Genomic DNA, 20,667 nt, shown 5'->3' on the forward strand with positions numbered 1-20,667 from the left:
ATTTTGCCCAAAAGCCCCAAACCCGAAATCTCTCTCATTGATCGTCTCCTCTCTCCTTCATCGTCTCTCCATCATCGTCTCCTATGCCCTTTTCTTTTGCCCTAACTTTTTTCAGCTGCTAATCGAAGACAACGAGAGCACCACAACACCGACCACGGCAACAAGAATCTCTCTCATCGTTTGTTACGCCTTTTTTCTTTTGCCCTAACTTTTTTCATTTGCTAATCGAAGACAAGGAGAGCACCACAACGACAACCACGGCCACAGGGATTTTCGACGAGACTACCACAGGGGTTTCCGACGACCGCACCACGACTTCACTACCACGTGATTCTGGTATGCTCAAAGGGGACCTTTATTCCACTCATTAATTTCCTATCTCTCACCAGTTGTATGGTTGTGTATATTTTGAATCCTTATTGCTATTTATCACATGTATGCTACTGTTATTGGGAACCCAATCAGTTGGGAGTGATTTCAATAGGACCAAGAGGAGCCCCCAAAAGAACTGAAAGGGATCCCCATATATGTATACACATATATTTATATAAGAGTTCTTTAAGAATTCTTCCCCACTGAGGAGTATTAAACTTTTGTTATTGAGATTGAAGAGCCCACTTAGAAACAAAAAAAGGCAAAATGTCAAAAAAAAAAAAAACCCCATAGGTGTCTCATCGAAAGAAACAAAATATAGAGCTAGGCTTAGAGTTTTTGTTCCTCATGGAGACAAAAACCTAGGGTGAAGTCTCTAGTCTCAAACAAGAGGGGAACTTTAGTACTATTATGTTTGTGCTTGTTCCTAAATGAGTATATGGTTTCTTGGTTTATTTGTAATTTAAAGAGTTTTGTAATACTGATTCATTAATCTCTTTGACTTCTAAATCTGAAAATTGCTAATTTTATAATGTGGTGTTTTAACAACTTGTTTATCTATTCCTGTGTATATTGTTAGGGGGACTAGTGGAACTCAAGTGCGTTTGTGGGATTTGTTTAATATTGTGTTCGGTGTTTGGCTCTTTCTTTTCTTTCAACTCTAACTTGTTTCGTATATATGTTGCACTATCTCTCTTTATTTTTCTTTCCTCAGTTAAGCGACTGAGAGCATACTTGAATATTTTGGAGTAGGTAGTATGCATTGGTGTGTCTATATATGCATAATGTACATGTTTGTCTACAAAAAATATTGAGGGAGGTAGAAACATGGACAAGAGTTGAATTGATTTACCAAAGATGTCAAGGGACTACTTGAATGGGATTGACAGATTTCTTGAGTTTTCATACACTGCTAAGCTTGATAGTTTGTTCATCAGTTGTCCTTGTAGAAAAAGTGAGAATCGCTATAGTTTGCATACACCGCTAAGAGAACATAGGGGCGCTAGGATGAAGATATTGGTTGGGTGACGGAAGGAGAAGAAGGTGACATGATTGTTGTTTAGGCTTCGTCCGTTATTTGCCTCTCCTTTACCATGTTCTCCATGACTGGATGGAAAGGTACTTTTAGTTTCAGTTCATGTAAATACCGTTTCATTTTCTCCAAGTTCTTGTTTGAGTTTCATAAGGTGTTATATTCAGTTTCATTTCTGGAAAATTAGTTTCAGTGATGTTCTTGTATGAGGGACTGAAATGAAAGCTTTGCATTGATTATTTAATGATTAAAATGCATCACTCTCCTGCAGCAATTAATTATTGGTCTTAGCCAACTTGTGTATCATTAGTGCTTGTGATCTTTGGAGAACAGCTTATATAGAAATTCACTTGGTTGTGCTTATTTGTTTGATAAGTTAATTGAGTTGAGCTAGGCAAAATGAATAAAAAGAGGCAAGAATACTGCAAGGTTAGATACTTGCTGGACTGTGCTCACCATGGGCCACAAGAGTGTTAGATAGGTTTGCAGAACCAGGACCCATTTTGTGTAGCAGTACTTGATTATGTCTGGAGGCATCTCAGCTTAGACTTTAGAGTTAAATAGAGGACCACCCTTAGGACCAAAATGTTATGATTGTCATGGATATGGTCATCTTGCTTAGGATTGTGCCAATAAAAAGATAAAACAAAGGTGTCAAATGTGGAGACATGGAATGGTGATTCAGATAGTGACAAGTCGAGAAGTGATAAAGATGATGATCATGAAGGGAAAAATTATTTAGCTTTCGTTGCCAATCATCAGACCGATGAGGAGAGTGATGTTGAAGAAGAAGCAGGTGATTTTAAAGAATTGAAAGAAGCTTATGATAATCTTTATCAGGAAAGATTGAAACTCAAAAAGCAAAACTTGAAATTGGAAAGTAAGATCGAAGCAGCTAGCATCGACTTGACTAAAGCGCTATATGTAGCCAGGGAGTTATCAGAATCTCTCGAATGCATGACTCAAGAGAGGTAAATTAATTGCAAGAGGAAGTGGAACAACTCTGCGAGAAAGTCAAAGAGCTTGAATTCGATAAAATACATGATTTGACGGTTGAATTAGATAATGCTAATTGTGTTTTTGAGCGTTTCAATGCAGGGTCTAAGCTTCTCGATCACATCCAAGACGTTCACAGGCCAATTGGAGATAGGTCAGGACTTGGTTACCATGCTTCCTCATCCTATATGACTGTTGAGAATAATACAAGCAAGGAAAACAAAGACAAGCAAAGGAGATAAAGCATGTAAAGCCAAAAGTGATTGTAAGCATTATCAAGCCTCAAAATATTGGTAAGATGACTAAATTCACACAGAAACCTACTATTGATAAATTTGTCCCCATTTGTCATCATTGTGGTGATCATGGTCACACTTGACCTCAATGTAGGAAAATTGCATACCGTTCATACTTCAAGCGCACACTTTGCGCATGCTCATGAGTATAACAAGTTTATTCCTATATGTCATTTTTGTGGAGTGAAGTGTCTCACTCGACCTAATTGCTTTAAACTCTATGGGTACCCTATTCTTGAGTCTCGACCTCACCATGTCAATAATTATGGGGGTAGAACCCAAACACCTAGATGTAGGATCACTCCACATAAAAATAATATGAATGGAAATCCAAAATGTGTGCCTAATATCGTTGGGAAGGTTGAGAAGGTCAAAACTAGACCTGTTAGGATGGGGATATCATACTTGAGACCTTTTGTTGATTTACCTATCAAACGTCTTGATGACACTGTATTATCCGGAGGAATTGACCTTACTTTTTAGGGTTTGGTCTCATACCTTTAGTCTAGGTTGGTTACAGTGCCTATCTCTTACTTAGACCTATGGCTTGCGTTGGTTTGTTTTAGTGTTATTTTTTTTGTGTGCTTGCAGTTTTTTTTCGAAAAACAAAAAATTTGGTATCTATATAATTATATTATATTTTATATATATAATAAAGATGAAAAATCAATTTATTTTTGTGACTTCTGGATCATATTAGTGATTGAGTTGATTGTTAATGGGGTTTATGAACAGGAAAACAATAGTTGTGTGTGCGCATTCTATCTTTCTATTCATATGGTGTGTTGTGATATTGGTTGTAGCATAATCTTGACTCTATGTCTTACACTTGTTTACGACAAAAGATAATGTGCTCCTAATGCTTAACTGTAATTTCTAATGAAACTGGAGCAGATCTTTTCTTATTCCCCAAAAGATTGACCATTTAGCATTTATGATATTGTCTTGGGTGTTTAGTAAAGAAAGGAATGTGCTGAGGTGTTGGTTCTTTTTATTAATGCTTTTTTCAGGTTTTTCACTTAGTAACCGGGCCTCTTGCCTCAGTAAGCAGTGAGTGTTCGCGTCAAACGATGGATAGCTCCGAGATTATCTTGTGTGGATTAGCTTGAGTTTGTAGCCTTTTTGACTCGAGTAAGTAAGTCCGTTGGGGTGGTCTCTACTCTTAGTGCCCTAAGGCCGTCTGGTTTGGGTGTCACTGATCTAAAGCTCGCTACAATGGTCAATTAGAAAGCTTAAGGGACCAAGGCATTGCACACCACGTATTGTGTTTTTTTTTTGGAATCTGTTGAGGGGGAGTTTGAATATGTTGATGGGAGTTTTGTTTTTACTTCTTGAGGGGGAATTAAAAATGTTTGGTTTTACTTTTTGAGGGGGAGTTTTAAGACCTCCCGTGCGTTCATGAGAAACCAAGTTTTTGTTGTTCGGTCGAGGTAAATATATTTTGTCACAACTCACACACACTTTTGTCATTTTATCATGACCTATGCTACATCAATTCTCTTCATACTCGTGTGATAGGATCATAGTATGTGACTATGCATAATTGTTTTGCGTGTTTTGTTCATTGATTTCCTTAACCGTTAATTGAATTTGCGAGTATGCCTCAGCATGTTGTCTTAAATGATATTTTGATTATCTATGCTTGGTTTTTGTGCTAAATCGATTAGTAACTCCAAATTTATGGCCTATTAATTTTGCTTCGTTGGGCACTATGGTATCTTAGCAGATTGGTTAATAAATTATAATTTGGACCGTTGGTTTATTGCTCTACCTGCATTATCATTAGTTTGACCGCTGTACTATTTTTGTTTTCTTTAGGACTGTTGGCATTTCCCTAGCCTAACCTTGATTTTTGGTGGAGAAAGAGCTAAGAAAAATGGGAGAAGCGGACTGCTCAAATGCAGTCAATACTGCCGAGAAAACAGAGCAAGAGAGATGCTGCTCTCTGGAAAGCAGGGGAAAAAGAAACGTGAAATGGGGCTGCTCTACCTTTTTCATTCCCTTACTCCTTTAAATACTATGGCAAAGCCCTTTACATAGGGAGGAGGTAAAAGAATAAATAGGACACCACACTTTAAACTATTACAAAACTAACATAAGCACTTGAATATTGCAATAAAATACAAAAGGCATTAATTTTAACAAGGACGCTCTCTTGTAGTTTTGTTGGCACCTTGTTCAACCTAGTCAGATTTCGTTGATGGAAGATCATAATCATGTTGACGAAATACTTTTGTTGGCGCCTTGTTGAACCTAGTCAGCTTTCCTGAGTACCTAACTTTCTCTTGACGAAATACTCTTTAAAGTGCATGGTGAGATATATAAATGACTCTTAGTTAATCCATTCATTCAAAATGCATGAAGAGGGAAGAAGCTAAAATCACTGTATGGGAGAACCTTCAGAAGGCAAAAGCCGAGGCAGCGATAAGGAAACAAGAGGTTTGTTAAAATCTTTCCCGATAGCATGTGTTAAGCAGTTCTAGATTCTATGGAGAAGTGTGATATTATTTTTCCATCATATGCTCTTAAATGCCAAATGAATTTCGAGATCTGTCAAGCAGGAATCAATTGAGCATTGCACTAAATATGTGCCATTTTTTTAGCAGACTATTTTGTATTAAGATGGTTATTTATGGTGGGTGGTTGACTTGGACTTGCGTTTCCTATGAATATATTCTGATGGTTAATAGTATTCTGATGGACTTGTGTTTTCTATGGACTGTCTGATGGTCAATAGTATTCTGATGGACTTGTGTTTCCTATGGACTGTAACTACTATTAGCGATCAATCTGTTGATGTTAATGAATTTTCCTTCTCTCTCCGTAGTTGATTTTCACTTTCAGAAAAAGGGTTTGTAGATCTACAACCCGCCAACCCGACCGAACCCAACCGCCCAATCCATTTCTGCAGTCGGTCGGGAATCCGACCAGTGGTCGGTCGGTCTTGGATGGAGTTTGGGGGAATGTGATTAAAGTCGGGTCGGGTCCAACCCGACCCGAATCCGACCGATGTCCCTAGTCAATAGCCTATTAAATTGAAGTGACCCGACCCGAATCCGACCGATGTCCCTAATCAATAGCCTCTTAAATTGAAGTTTTGATATTTATACTAGGAAGATTATGCTTACTAATACATTATGCAGGGAGGTGTTCCCGAGCACGTACAATTTGTTGCCGAACACGTGATATTCGGGAGCACGTGGTAAGTACGACAGGACTTACCGCCGGGCAGTTCGGTGAACAGCGACATGGACCAATGATATGGGAAGTCATTGATCCATGCAATCTATTCGGCAAATTAAGGGCCAATGATATGAGAAGTCATGGCTATAAACTGACTGTTCGGCAGTTAGAGACATTCCGATTACATTGGACCAAGATACATGTGAAGTAGCTGGTCCAAACAGACTGCTCGGTTATGATACAGTCGAACAGTTGAAGTAAGAACTAAGCACGTAATACGAGTGATGACGGGACAGTCATCATGCAAGGCAATAGTCTAAATAATTGATGAAGGACCAGTTACAAGTGAAATGATTGGTCCGGACAGTCTGTTCGGCTATGAGATAGCTGAACAGAGAAAGAAATCCAATCAGATATTGGAGCATAAGCAACATTCTGGAAGAATCCAGAATGAATAGTATTCCGTTAAGGAATAAGATCTCGAGAATATAGGATCTGAGAAAGATACCCAACGAGTATGGGATGTTCGGCTTGTTATGGAAAAGAGTCCTACAAGTATTAAGGTAATGAACTGATAAAAGAAACGAGAATCCTTGATATCCTGGGATTCCTATACGAATTAGGAATCATAGGGCAACACGGATGCTTGGCCAACAAGCATACGAAAATCTATAAATATGAGGTAAACCTAGAGGAAAAAGGTACGCAATACTTTGCATTCTTGCTTTTCTACTGATAATTAGGGTTTAACTGCTAGTACGTGATACTAACTTTGGCATTGGAGGGCCTTTGCCACGAGAGGCAGAGGTGCGCTCACCCCCTGTCTATTTTGCAGATTAGGGTTCCGACGACGAATTAGGGTTCCGGTGAAGAGGCACGAGAAAGCCGTTGCAACCCAGTTGATCAAAAAGCATCAATTGTTTTCATCCCCCTACAATTGGCGCCGTCTGTGGGAAACGAACGAGTTCCCTTTTGAAAAATAAGTACGATGGAAGAAGATCCAGCTACTCCATTTAGTCCGAAGGACCAGTTGGGTGGGGGAAGAGATAAATCCCCACCAGGCGCTCCGAGAAAGCCCACTAGTAGACATGACAGAGGTAGCTCCAAAGAAAAAGGAGACAAAACTGCTACTGGCTCCACGAGAAGGAGTAGGTCTCATCAAAGAGAAGAGTCAGTTACCCGTTCAAAGAGCATACATGATGATGACGATGTCCTTGATAAGAAGAGAAGGGCTTCTTCACGAAAAGGGAGAAGCAGAGACAGAAGTTCCACCCCCGAAGAGGAGGGAACAAGGAAACATCATCGAGACAGGTATGAGAGACCTGATGCTGATTGGGCCAAAGCCGCGGCTCACAAATCCAAGGAGTTCGAGGATGGGACAGTGACTGCACGTGAAGCAGCACGTAAGGCATTAAGTAATATTGCGGCCTCCCCATTTACAAAGAGGCTACAGGAGGCTAGGTTGCCGAGCAGAGTGAAGCACGGTGCATTTGTACTTTACGAGACAAATACGGATCCCGTGGCTCACATACAGCATTATCAACAGGCTATGTTTATGCATGAAGGGGATGATTCCATCTTGTGCAAGATGTTTCCCTCCAGTCTTAGCAAAGTGGCCTTATCCTGGTTTCATAAATTGGCCCCACGATCCATACGTGGGTGGAGGCAGTTGGCCGAGGAATTCACTGCTCGGTTCTTGACGAGCAGAAAGGCCCCAAAGACCTTTGAGAGTCTTTCCACCATGAAACAGGAGGAGAACGAGCAAATCAGGGATTATGCAAAGAAGTACTGGGAAACTTTCAACGAGATTGAAAGTTGCAGTGAGGAGTACGCAATTGCTACCTTCAAGACTGGTTTGCCTGTTCGGGGAGAGCTGCGCCGATCATTGAATAAACATCCAGTAGCCTCTTTGGCTAAATTGATGGAACGAATAGAGCAACATGCCAGAATGGAGGATGACATACTCCGTGAGGATGGCAGGATAGTTGCCGAACCGCCGAAGGTGCCGGCCAAAAAGGTGGAGAAGCCAGAGCCCAAGACTTATAGAGAGAGAAGGGAATATGGGCAGGCTAAGAAAGAGCCGTACAAAGATAAGCAAGCTCCTGATTCAAAAGCTTTCTTTTCTATCACTACGGTTTGGAAGGAACCAATATACAGGATTCTTTATCAAATAAAGAATCAGCCATATTTCAAGTGGCCCTCGAGTCTAGGCGGAGACAAGGATGCAAAACGTGCTACGAATCAGCACTGCAGTTATCACAAAGATTGGGGCCACATGACCGAGGATTGTGAGATGTACAAAAGGCACCTTGATGATTTGGTCTCTCGGGGCTATCTCAAGGAATTTATCCAGGAGGATCCTAGGGAGAAAGGGAAAGCTATGGAGCTGGGTTACGAACAAAACCCTAAAGGTGTGATCCATATGATACATGGGTTGGCTACACCTTATACGAGGAATGAAGTGAGGTTGTTGCAAAGGCAAGTTAGACACGATCAGCATGTGATGCGTTTAGGAAATAAGAGAGGACGAGAGAATGATGTGTGCAACGAGAGCATAGCATTCACTGACGATGACTTGGGGGAGGTCCAAATACCCCACAACGATGCATTGGTCGTAACCCTACGAGTTGGAGAGTATGACATCGAGAGAATTCTAGTGGACTCGGGGAGTTGTACAGAGGTATTGTAATATGATGCATTCAAGAAGCTGGGGCTGGCCCAAACAGACTTAGAACAGTCTACAACACCTCTCATTGGGTTCGGTGCAGGAGCAGTCTGGCCCCTAGGGAAGGTAACGTTACCTGTTCGGGCTGGGTCAGTGGTGTTGAGAACAGATTTCCTAGTGGTCGATGTTCCTTCTTCCTATAACGCGATTATAGGGAGGACATGGTTGCACAAGATGAGAGCAGTCTCCTCGACTTATCACCAGATGGTGAAATTTCTAGGTTCAAATGGGATTGAGGTACTTAAAGGCAACCAGAAGGTGGCACAACAGTGTTTGATTTCCATTATCAAAACTGCCCCAAAGGTCCACCATGTTCATACATTAGAAATACCTAATCAACCAACTATCGAGGATGTTGGAAGAAGTCCGGCTGAAAAAGTGGTTGAAGGGTTGGAGAAGATTCAGATCAACGAGACTGATCCTGAAAGATATTTTCTAATTGGAGAATCACTACCGGCAGACGAAAAGGCTGAATCGATAAGATTTCTAAAAGAGTATATTGATGTTTTTGCATGGGTGCCAGAGGAAATGCCCGGGGTGGATGCAGATGTAATCTGTCACCATTTAAACATTGACCCTCAGCACAAGCCGATATTCAGAAAAAACGAAGGGCAGCCGTGCAGCATAGAGATGCAGTGATTGAGGAGGTCGATCGTTTACTGGAGGCCAAAGCAATACGTGAAGTCTATTACCCATAATTGTTATCCAACACCGTTGTGGTGAAGAAAAAGAATGGGAAGTGGCGTGTCTGTGTGGACTTCACAGACCTAAACAAAGCGTGCCCTAAGGATAGTTTTCCTTTGCCCAGGATTGACCAATTGGTTGATGCAACCTCTGGATATTAGCGAATGAGTTTTCTCGATGCATATCGAGGATATCATCAGATTGCTATGTTTGAACCTGATCAAGAAAAGACTTCGTTTATCACACCTCGGGGGTTGTATTGCTACAGTGTTATGCCGTTTGGGCTGAAGAATGCTGGGGCAACATACCAAAGACTTGCAACCATTATGTTCAAGAAGCTCATTGGAAAAACTTTGGAAGTTTACATAGATGATATGGTGGTAAAGAGTCGAGAAAAAGGAGGGCATATTACTGACTTAAAAGAAGTGTTCGAAATCTTAAGGAAGTATAATCTAAAACTCAACGCCTCGAAATGTGCGTTTGGAGTTGGTTCAGGAAAGTTCCTGGGCCATTTGGTAACCATGAGAGGGATAGAGGCAAACCCCGATCAGATTGATGCCCTACAAAGACTACATAGTCCCAAAACTACCAAAGAAGTCCAAAGGCTGACTGGAATGGCAGCAGCACTTAACAGATTCATCAGCAGGTCAAGTGATAAGTGCAGATCCTTTTTTCAATTGCTGAAAAAGAGGGAGGGATTTGAATGGGGAGCAGAATGTGAGCAAGCTTTCCAGAACCTGAAGAAGTACCTGGCCGAACCCCCACTGTTGTCAACTCCACAGCCAGGTGAGTCTTTAATTCTGTACTTAGCTGTTTCCGAGCATGCAGTAAGTGCAGTCCTACTGAGGGATTTGGGGATCGAACAAATCCCTATTTATTATGTTAGCAAGACATTGTTGGATGCAGAGACGAGATATCTGCTTTTAGAAAAACTTGTCCTGGCACTTAGGACAGCCACAAGAAAATTGCCACACTACTTCCAAAGCCATAAGGTTGTGGTTTATACTGAGTTTCCATTAAAATCATTGCTACGAAAGGCAGACTTTTCCGGAAGGATCTCGACATGGTCCGTGGAGTTAAGCCAGTACGATCTCGAATATCAGCCACGCACAGCAATCAAAGGCCAAGTGTTGGCTGATTTTGTGGCAGAATTTTCACCCACTGTGGCTCCCCTACCTCCTACGAGAAAGGAACAGGTGACTGAGACATCATCCATGAAGGATCAACCTTCAGCCGAACAGGATCCCACGGAGTGGAAGCTATTCGTTGACGGATCAGCATGTAATACTGGTTCTGGAATTGGGGTAGTCTTGTTTCCTCCTCAAGGAGTTCTGATTGAACTATCTGTTCGTCTTGGATTCAGTGCAACGAATAATGTAGCTGAATATGAGGCACTCCTGGCTGGATTGAGGAGTGCAAAAACCCTTAAAGCAGAACGGGTTAGGGTGTATTGTGATTCCCAATTTGTGGTAAATCAGCTGTCCGGCGAGTATGAAACTCGAAATGAAAAGATGTTGGCTTACGTGCAGGTAGCCAAGGACTTGCTTGATACCTTCGAGAGGGTATATATCGAGCAAATTAGTTCTTGACAGAATGCTCATGCAGATTCTTTAGCTTGGTTGGCTGCAGCTGTACCAATCGAGTTCAAAAGAAAGGTGTCAGTCGAATATCTGAATAAGCCGAGCATTGGGAGGAGTGAAGACTTAGTCTTGGACATGAACCAAGGACCAAGTTGGATGGACCCAATCATGGAGTTCTTACGAGACGAGATACTCCCTTCTGACAAAAAGGAGGCCCACAAGATAAGGGTCAAATCTGCCAGGTTTTGGCTGTCTCCAGAGGGTAAGTTATACAGGAAATCCTTTACAGGCCCATATTTACTATGTGTACATCCTGAGATGGTACAAAAGTTCCTTCATGAAATCCACGAGGGAACATGTGGGAGCCATGCTGGAGGCAGATCAATTGCCCACCGAGCAATTACTCAAGGATACTAGTGGCCACACATGCAAGAAGATGCAAAGGTGTATGTCAAGATTTGTGAGAAGTGTCAAAAATTCTCACCAATGATTCGAACACCCGCCGAGGATCTGGTGCCTTTGACAAGTCCCTGGCCTTTTGCTCAATGGGGAATGGATATCGTGGGTCCATTGCACAAAGCAACTGGGAATCGAAAATTCCTGCTTGTAGCAACTGACTATTTTACAAAGTGGATTGAGGCAGAACCACTGGCCAAAATCACTGAACCTATGATAGAAAGGTTCGTGTGGAAAAGCATCATCACTCGCTTTGGGGTCCCTTATTCATTGACCACAGGCAATGGATCCCAATTTCAGAAGAGATTCAAGGCTTTTTGTGCCCAGTATGGAATAAGAAATTATTATTCCACCCCAGCCTACCCTCAGAGTAATGGGCAAGCAGAGGCGTCTAATAGAACTATCCTTGATGGAATCAAGAAAAGACTGGACAAAGCTAAGGGAAAGTGGCCTGACGAGTTACCATTAGTTATGTGGGCTCACCGAACAACGCCTAGGAGGTCTACGGGAGAGACCCCCTATTCATTGGCCTATGGAACAGAGGCTGTCATACCTCTGGAAGTGGGTCTGCTGACCAACAGGACCGTTTTGGTTGAAAGTGGAGGCAATGACAGGGCCCTTAAAATCGAGCTTGATCTCGCCGAGGAGAGCAGAGAAAAGGCCTTGGTACATCTTGCTTCTTACCAAGAACAGCTGATGAAAAGCTACAACAAGCATGTTCATCCTCGAGAATTTGGTGTTGGGGACCTCGTGCTATGAAAAATGCTCAGCAACACCAAGGTGGCTAACGAAGGCAAGCTGGGGGCCAACTGGGAAGGCCCGTATAGAGTAACTGAGATTATAGGCATAGGAGCCTATCGATTGGCAGATTTGGATGGTGATCCAATTCCAAGGCCTTGGAATGTTCATAATCTACGAAAGTTCTTTGTTTAGAAGTATTAAAGTCTGTCTTAGATTTGCACTACGTGATTGTGTGGGAATTACGAATATAATTCCCTTGTTCTAGTTTCGATTATTTTAGTTGCAAGGGGTACGAATAACGCCCTCTTGAGTTTTGCAAATTATGAATCAAATCATTTTTTAGTATACCTACTGTGTTTTTGGTATTTGTTTACAAAATACGAACTACGAGATTAGTTTCCCTCATTCGTATTGGGGAGCAGGGTATACAGTTAAGTACGTGACACTTAAACACAAGTATGAAACACTTGTGTGATTTTCAAAAAACTTTAACAAGTATGAGCACACTTGTATGCCTTGTTTAAGTACGTGAAACTTAACGAATACAAGTATGAGACACTTGTAAACGTTTAATTGCTTGGCTTGAAAACATAACGAGTATATGTTAGCCACATTTATTCAAGTACGAGAAAACTTAAAAACGTTAAGTACGTGACACTTATAAATATCTGTTCTTAAGTATGTGAAACTTAAAAGAACACCTATATGATTATATGAACCTTACAAGTGTTTGTACCAAAACACTTGAAGGATTTGAGGACGAATACAAGTATGAATACACTTGTATGTACTAAACAACAGTACGAGACACTGGGAAACAAATGTTTTTAAGTACGTGAAACTTAGATTCAGTACAAAGAAATCATGTTTGTAGGATCTGCTCGAGTACGAAATACTTATGCAAACAAAACATATATGATTAAACTGATCAAAAGTACGAAATACTTAGATAAAACTGATCTGCATCCAAAAAATGCAACAAACGAGGGACGCCGAGCAAAAGTATAGTTAAGCCACGAAGGGTCGAATACCTGTGTTATCAAATTAGAGAAAGTACTGGTACCACGCAGGGTAAAGAAGCTATGGTCATGCAAGACCAGCCCAATGATTGAAATCAAACAACAAACTACCTGCTTGCTTTTTTAATCCAGGTTCTGAATCTCTGGAGGGACATCAGCCTCAGCAATAGCAGCAGCAGCAGCAGTTTGTACCTCTGGGACAACAATCTCAGTGGTCACTTCCAGAACAGATGATTGATCAACATCATCTTGTGATTCTACCTGTATTTCTTCATCAACGTCTGCAAAGTCGTCGATTTGTTGATCAACATCGTTAGTAGGAGCTGTAACTTGACGACTTGGTAGATCATTCTCAACCCAAAGGGGAGAATCTTTAGCAACTCCTACCTTTGTAAGGCACGATTCCCAGCAGGCAATCCAGATCTGATCTTGAATGGCAGGCATCTGCTCGACATAGTTAGCAGTTGTGGAATCAAAACCCTTCTGGTACCCATCTTCGTAGGCAGCTTTCTTGGCACTGTCAATTTCTGACAAAGCATGATTGAGGTCTTCTTCGGCAACTTCGAGTTTGCCTTTAGCTTGATTGAAGTTAGACTTGGCTTTGTCTCTTTCTCTTTCTAACCTGGTGATTGTTCGAAGCATTCGGGTGTTGTCATTCATCAGCCTGACTCTTTCAGTATCAGCTTCTTGGTATTTTTTGCCCAGAGTAGCCATCTTTTGAATGAACTGCGAAAATACCATATGTAGGTTATAATTTTTTAACCAACACAAAAGGAGGGCTTGAAAAACAAAGAAGAAGTTTTTGTTACCTTAATTCCATTGACGAGACCAGTAGACACCAGCCGATCAGGAGAAGACAAGGACTCTTTTTGCAAATCAACAGGGAGCATTAACCCTTGAGCCAAGGCTAGTGCAGTCTCTGATGAACTGGCACTATCTCCGACATGTACAGGACGATCTCCTCTAATAAGAGGAGGAGTCCATGTCTGAGGAAGGATTTAAGCAGTTGGTGAATTGGGATGATGAGTTTCAGTATCTGCTTGAGAAGCAGTACCATCATGGTCATCTACCCTTGGACGTTTGTCTCTATGAAGGTCAGCAGCCTCTGTAGTGGTGTCCACTTCTTGAGGAGAAGATGATGACCGTACGGACCCCCCTATTACGACGAGATCGTGGGGGAGGGGCCCCAGTTGAGGCCACCCGCCCAGTCCCACGTCCCCGAGAAGAGACGGTGACGAGGGAGCTGAGATTTAGGGGCTGGCGTGTCATAGTGCTTGAGATAGGAGGAGATGGAGAATAACCTGAAGACGAGGATTGGCTAGTCACACGACTCGGAGCTGGCTGTTCGGGTAATGGTTGAGAGGAGGCCTGACTCCGTGAGGATCTTCGAACTCTCACTCGTGGTAACGGAACTCCTTCAGAAATTGGGATTTCACCCAGTTGACCAGCTACTGTCACTCCAATGTTAGCTCTTGTGCTCCTAAGCTGGGGAGCAGTGGAGGTGGAAGCAATACTGGTGCTGGGGTGAGCGAGCCTTCTGTCTATAACCCCTCTATATGAAGGGTCGTATCCCAGAAGTACTTCTGCGTTACGACCCTGACCAGCTGTAGAAGTGCCTGGTTCGCTTGTATATTTTAGAACCTTGTTGATGTCCTCTGTTCGGATGTTGCTCGAAACGCGTCTAGGACGATAGTTAGCGTTTTTAGCTGCCAGATCAAAATTGAAACAGCAAGATTAGACACATGCAAAGGCTACGAGAAAGCAGTAAACGAAAATATTACAAACTTATAAAAATGAGGAGTATTACGTGGGTATCCCCATATGTGGGGGCAGTGGAGCCCCACCACTTGACCATCCTCTCCTAGTGGCTCGAAAGCTCCAGTAACGTATAAGAAGTAAATCTCATGATCCCGAGCAGAATCCGGCAGGTTGAGCACGAGACGCTTTTCTGCCCTTCTTACTTTGAAATAGAAGGTGTTATATTCAGGATTTAGTACAATACTGTACCACCACTGAATGTCCCAGATCCTTAGCTGGGTCCCTAGAATCCTATTCAAAGCAACTACTCCATTTATCAGCCTAAATACATTTGTTGATACTTGCATAGGAGTGAGGCGGTACCAATTTAGGATCTGACGAAGGAGTGGATGAAGGGGAAAACGGACTCCACCTTCAACAATTGCTACGATAGGGATACACATTCTGTTCCATGAGCCACTATCCCTATCTGCTCCTAGAGGGGCGAGTTCGAGACCTACGTTATCAGGAACGTTGTAATCCGTCCTAAACGCCGCCATTGCGGCGGGGGTATCACAGAACTTCCTAAACTTACTGGGTCTAGGAGGGATGTCATGTTCATCCGCCATGGATATACTCGAAGGAAACGTAAATGTAAGAATGGGCGTGACTGAAACCCTAGAAATGACCAAAATCTGAGAATGAAATCTCAGATGAAAACCTAAGCAGAAGAAATGGAGTTAGAACGAGAATCTTACAACGATACCGTGACGATTTCCTGGAATGCAATCGAATTTGCAGATGGCGGCGATGGCGGAAAGCTTAGAGAGAAAGACTGAAAGTTCAAATGTTTTGGGTGAAAAACCAAAAGGAACCCTTTCAAGAGTTTGAGGGAGAGTGGTGGAGACGAAACGTCTCCTCTCACGCCGTTACAGGTTAAAGTAACGGAAAGGAAAGTCTGTTCTGACGCCGTTTCAAAGAACGTCAGTTCGAAATTAATGATGGGCATACGAAACGTGCCACGTGGAGTCATTACCCCGTACCCCGAAATGGTATAATGATGGAGGCGCCAAAAGGCATCAATGAAATATTGAATTTATGACTGCATGGGATCAGAAGAGTCTGGTCTAAATAAAATTTTGTTTCTAAGCTTCATATATTGCCCCTGAACAGTGGTAACAAGATGAAGCTGGGGAGCAATTGTAGGGAGGTATTCCCGAGCACGTACAATTAGTTGCCGAACACGTGATATTCGGGAGCACGTGGTAAGTACGACAGGATAACTTACCGCCGGGCAGTTCGGTGAACAGCGACATGGACCAATGATATGGGAAGTCATTGATCCGTGCAATCTATTCGGCAAATTAAGGGCCAATGATATGAGAAGTCATGGCTATAAACTGATTGTTCGGCAGTTAGAGACATTCCGATTACATTGGACCAAGATACATGTGAAGTAGCTGGTCCAAACAGACTGCTCGGTTATGATACAGCCGAACAGTTGAAGTAAGAACTAAGCACGTAATACGAGTGATGACGGGACAGTCATCATGCAAGGCAATAGTCTAAATAATTCATGAAGGACCAGTTACAAGTGAAATGATTGGTCCGGACAGTCTGTTCGGCTATGAGATAGCTGAACAGAGAAAGAAATCCGATCAGATATTGGAGCATAAGCAACATTCTGGAAGAATCCAGAATGAATAGTATTCCGTTAAGGAATAAGATCTCGAGAATATAGGATCTGAGAAAAATACCCAACGAGTATGGGATGTTCGGCTTGTTATGGAAAAGAGTCCTACAAGTATTAAGGTAATGAACTGATAAAGGAAACGAGAATCCTTGATATCCTGGGATTCCTATACGAATTAGGAATCCTAGGGCAACACGGATGCTTGGCCAGCAAGCATACGAAAATCTATAAATATGAGGTAAATCTAGAGGAAAAAGGTACGCAATACTTTGCATTCTTGCTTTTCTATTGATAATTAGGGTTTAACTGCTAGTACGTGATACTAACTTTGGCATTGGAGGGCCTTTGCCACGAGAGGCAGAGGTGCGCTCACCCCCTGTCTATTTTGCAGATTAGGGTTCCAACGACGAATTAGGGTTCCGGTGAAGAGGCACGAGGAAGCCGTTGCAACCCAGTTGATCAGAAAGCATCAATTGTTTTCATCCCCCTACACATTAGTATCAAGTTTGGACATGGACACGTATTGGGGTTATCAACAGATCTGGTGGTTGCATTGTTGCCTGGCGGTTTTCATATGTATGTTATGATGAAATTTTATTGTTTCATGTGATTGCAAATGCATACATAAATATAATTCAACATCTCATTCTTTTATATATATCTTCTTCTGCAGGTGTTTGTCGAGGACTAAAGCGTGTAATGATCGTGAAGATGCAATATTTTGGATTCCACTTATTTTTTAGTACTATTGGCATTGCCTACTTTAGCTTTTATTCCCTGAACATGTTATTGGAGCAATATTGTAATATGGATCTCCTCTTGAGATTGAATGAATGGATCAATGTTGGTTTTTGAATGAAAGATGGTTTTTGTATTAGAATGGATGAGGACATGCTTTGGATGGATTAGCCCTTGTTGTTTTATATGTCCAGAAAACTATATATGCAGGTTAGTATCTGTAATTAGTTAAAAAAAATTAAAAAATTGGGTCAGCGATTGCTCCTAGGATGTACATATGTTTTTCAATTTTGAGACGGCACAAACTCAGACGCCAAAGGAATAAGTTTATACCTGAACCATTGGCAACGGCATAGGCCGATGAAAATAATGCTATTTGCGATGGCAAGGCGTCCCGATGCTAATGATCACATGTTTTTCAAATTTTTTTAGTCGGCAAGAATGCTGACGCAAAAAAACTATTAGCGACAGTGCATGCCGACGCAAATACTATGCGACAGCACTTGCCAACGCAAAAAACTTTTTGACACCCCACCATTTACGTGCCCCCCACAGTAGACGCATTGCCGACGCAAAAGACTTCCCGTCGCAAATGGTGTCCCTGCCGACGCAAATAAGTCAACGCAAAAAGCATATTCTCTTGTAGTGGTGTGTCAAATAAATGCATTGCATAATCACTTGATCTGGGATGTCTTGACAAGAACGTAATTGAGCTTTTGTTTCTCTTAGATTTGCTTTTGGACTTAGCTGTGACAGTTGTGGTCGCCGAAATCTTAGAAGCCCTTTCCTCTAGAAGTTGACAGCCTCGTGATCATAATGGAAAACCATGAGCTTACTCAACAAGTCAATGACATCAAAGCTGCCTTGGCTCGGTCACGAGGAGATCAAATCCTTGATTTTTATGGACTCTGCCTTTTCCCAAATGCCAAATTGCTAGATAAGTTCAAGATGCCCGATATTAAGAAGTTCAATGGCACCGGCAATCCAACAGCCATGTCTGCCATATCATCAACACCCTGAAACCTATGGGCCTGAATGATGAACTCATTGCCCTACTTTTTCAAAGGACTCTCACAGGTAGTGCTCTCGATTGGTTTCTCACTCTGGACTTCATCAAGTACAAGGGGTGGCAAGAAATTGCCAATGCTTTCATCAATCAATATGTCTACAATGTCCAAATTGAGGTAACCACTCGAGATTTGGAGATGCTCAAACAAAAGCCAAATGAGAGCTTTGCCAATTTTCTTACTAGGTGGAGAAAGAAAGCCGCACAGATGAAAACTCTTCCCTCAGAAGAAGACCAAATTAGAATGGTGGTAAGAAATTTACAGCCACAGTTCTCGAGGCACATGAATTCCCAAGCAATTTCTAATTTTAAGTGCCTCCATGCTACTGGATTACAAGTTGAAGACGGCCTTAATCAAGGATTACTTGACAATGGAGAAGTCAGCCACAAGGTAGAGACAAGCACAAATACCAACAATTTAATATGGTGAGATCTCATCACAAGCGTAAGAGGGAATTTGTTCCTCTTGGAATGAAGTTAGAAGATGTGTTCCACATCTTAGAAGCAACAGGCGATCGGAAACCATTGCAACCAAAATTTTCTAGTAATCTTGCACAGAAGGGTGAGGAGTATTGCAAGTATCACCAAGTGACTGGTCATTCCATTGAACAATGTGGGGCTCTCAAGAATGTAGTCCAGGATCTCATCGATCAAGGGATAGTTGATCCAACCAAGCTGGATGATTGAGAAGCGGCGGCCAAATTCTGTCATATGTTTCGAGTCAATTTTTTTTAGCTAATCTTTGGGCCTTTCTTTTGGCCCTTATTTGCTTTTTTCTGGGGTTTGAGTTCGAGTTTGTTCTCCTTTAGGAATTTGAGTCTTGAGTTTATTTTCTCTTGAAATTAAAGTCATTTTGTTCATCATGGTTTTGAACCAACTCTTTGCACTCAACATGAAATGTGAATCTCTCCCGGAATATGAATCTCCTTAGACATGAACTACGAATGACCTGATTCTCTTTAGAGATACGTAGGCACCTTAGGGTCGGCCGCATTTTTTAAAATGTTTTCTTTTGTGCTAATTTGCTGCCATGGAATACTCATGATAACATTAAGTATTGAAAACAATCCTCAAGGGTTTCAAAGTGATCTCATGATATCACTTGAAACACATCATAAATCACTCGAGTTGTCAAATGCAAAGAATGAGTTATGACTCATGTCATTCATGTTGAGTTGATGGGGCGTTGAAAACATTTGTGTGCTCTCATGGAGCCGCTCATAGGAGAAATATGTTGTTGAAGATAGAAAGGAAAAAAATGAGCTCGCTAGATTGAAAACCCTCAAGGGCGGTCTAGGCAAAAGTTAGAGCAAAAAAAAAAAAGAAAATTTAGCCATGTCTCCATGCACCCACTTTGAGTCTCAAGACTTGTCCTCGATTTTGAAGAACCACTTGGTAAAACATCAAAGTCTCTTAATCTCTTGGTTAGGATTCTAGTTGCTCTGTCGGGTGATTCAAAATGAAGAAAGGCCATCATTTCTCTATCCAAACACTTATCCCTTGCTAGCCACATTGAGCTTCTGAATAGTTTCTTTCATATAAACCCTGCTAGACATCCATCCCCCACACTGGGGTAGATAAAAATGCAATGAGAGATGACAATAAAATGGAAAGTAAGCATCCCGTCACACAAGGGGGTTTTGAAAGAAGAAAAGAAAAACATCATCCCTTCCAATCCAAAAACAGGGGGCATTTTGAAGAAACATCTCCCTCTCATACAAAATAGAGCAATTAGATGGCTGCTAGCTTTTGGAACCCAAGCATGAGTAGAAAGTAGGTTTGAGCCGTTATATCCCTTCCTTTCTTAAGCCAACACCCTAACCTACAATATAGTCCATAATAAATCCTCTCGGATTGAAGAACCCGAATTAGCAACAAGGTCCTAGATACTAGGGGCATAACCAATGTGGAAGGAAGCAAAGGGGCACAACTGCATCCCTCATTTTTAGAAGCGCACAATCTCCCATGAGGTGCGCAGTGGTCACTTATCAATCCAACTCAAAGTAGTCAATTCACCCTGAAGCAGTAAACTTGCTAGGGTCATGGGTTCGTAGAACAATTTTGTGTCTTTTGACGATTGAGTGGTTTGAATGTGAATCATGTAGGTAAAATGATGTTGTTTTGAAATCCTCAAGGAGAAATTTTCAAAATTGATTTTATCCTAAGCATTTTTGACACAACAATACAAGCACAATTACTTGTTTGCAAATTTTCATGGAGATAACATGGGTTTCCCATTTCATGAGAAGTGTAGCTAGAAGGTTCCTTGGCCATATAGTGTGTTAGCAGCATTGCTAGAGTGTTGCAATCTTTCAAATCTCTTGGATCTCATCGTCTTCTTTGTCATA

At 41.7% G+C, this 20,667-nt stretch overlaps 1 long non-coding RNA gene across 2 annotated transcripts; it reads left to right on the plus strand.

Annotated features, from left to right (window-relative positions):
- Positions 1-342: 342 nt before the first annotated feature.
- LOC131316592 (uncharacterized) lies at positions 343-17,811 on the plus strand. Of its 2 annotated transcripts, XR_009197190.1 has the most exons (4): positions 343-1,491; positions 2,504-2,694; positions 4,516-5,136; positions 17,189-17,811. It is a non-coding gene; the product is annotated as an uncharacterized LOC131316592 (long non-coding RNA). The 2 variants fall into 2 exon arrangements; XR_009197189.1 differs by lacking the exons at positions 2,504-2,694; positions 17,189-17,811 and having other exon boundaries at positions 4,516-4,970.
- The last annotated feature ends 2,856 nt before the right edge of the window (positions 17,812-20,667 follow it).

Source organism: Rhododendron vialii, chromosome 2a (genome assembly GCF_030253575.1).
Source record: "Rhododendron vialii isolate Sample 1 chromosome 2a, ASM3025357v1".
Lineage (NCBI taxonomy): Eukaryota > Viridiplantae > Streptophyta > Magnoliopsida > Ericales > Ericaceae > Rhododendron > Rhododendron vialii.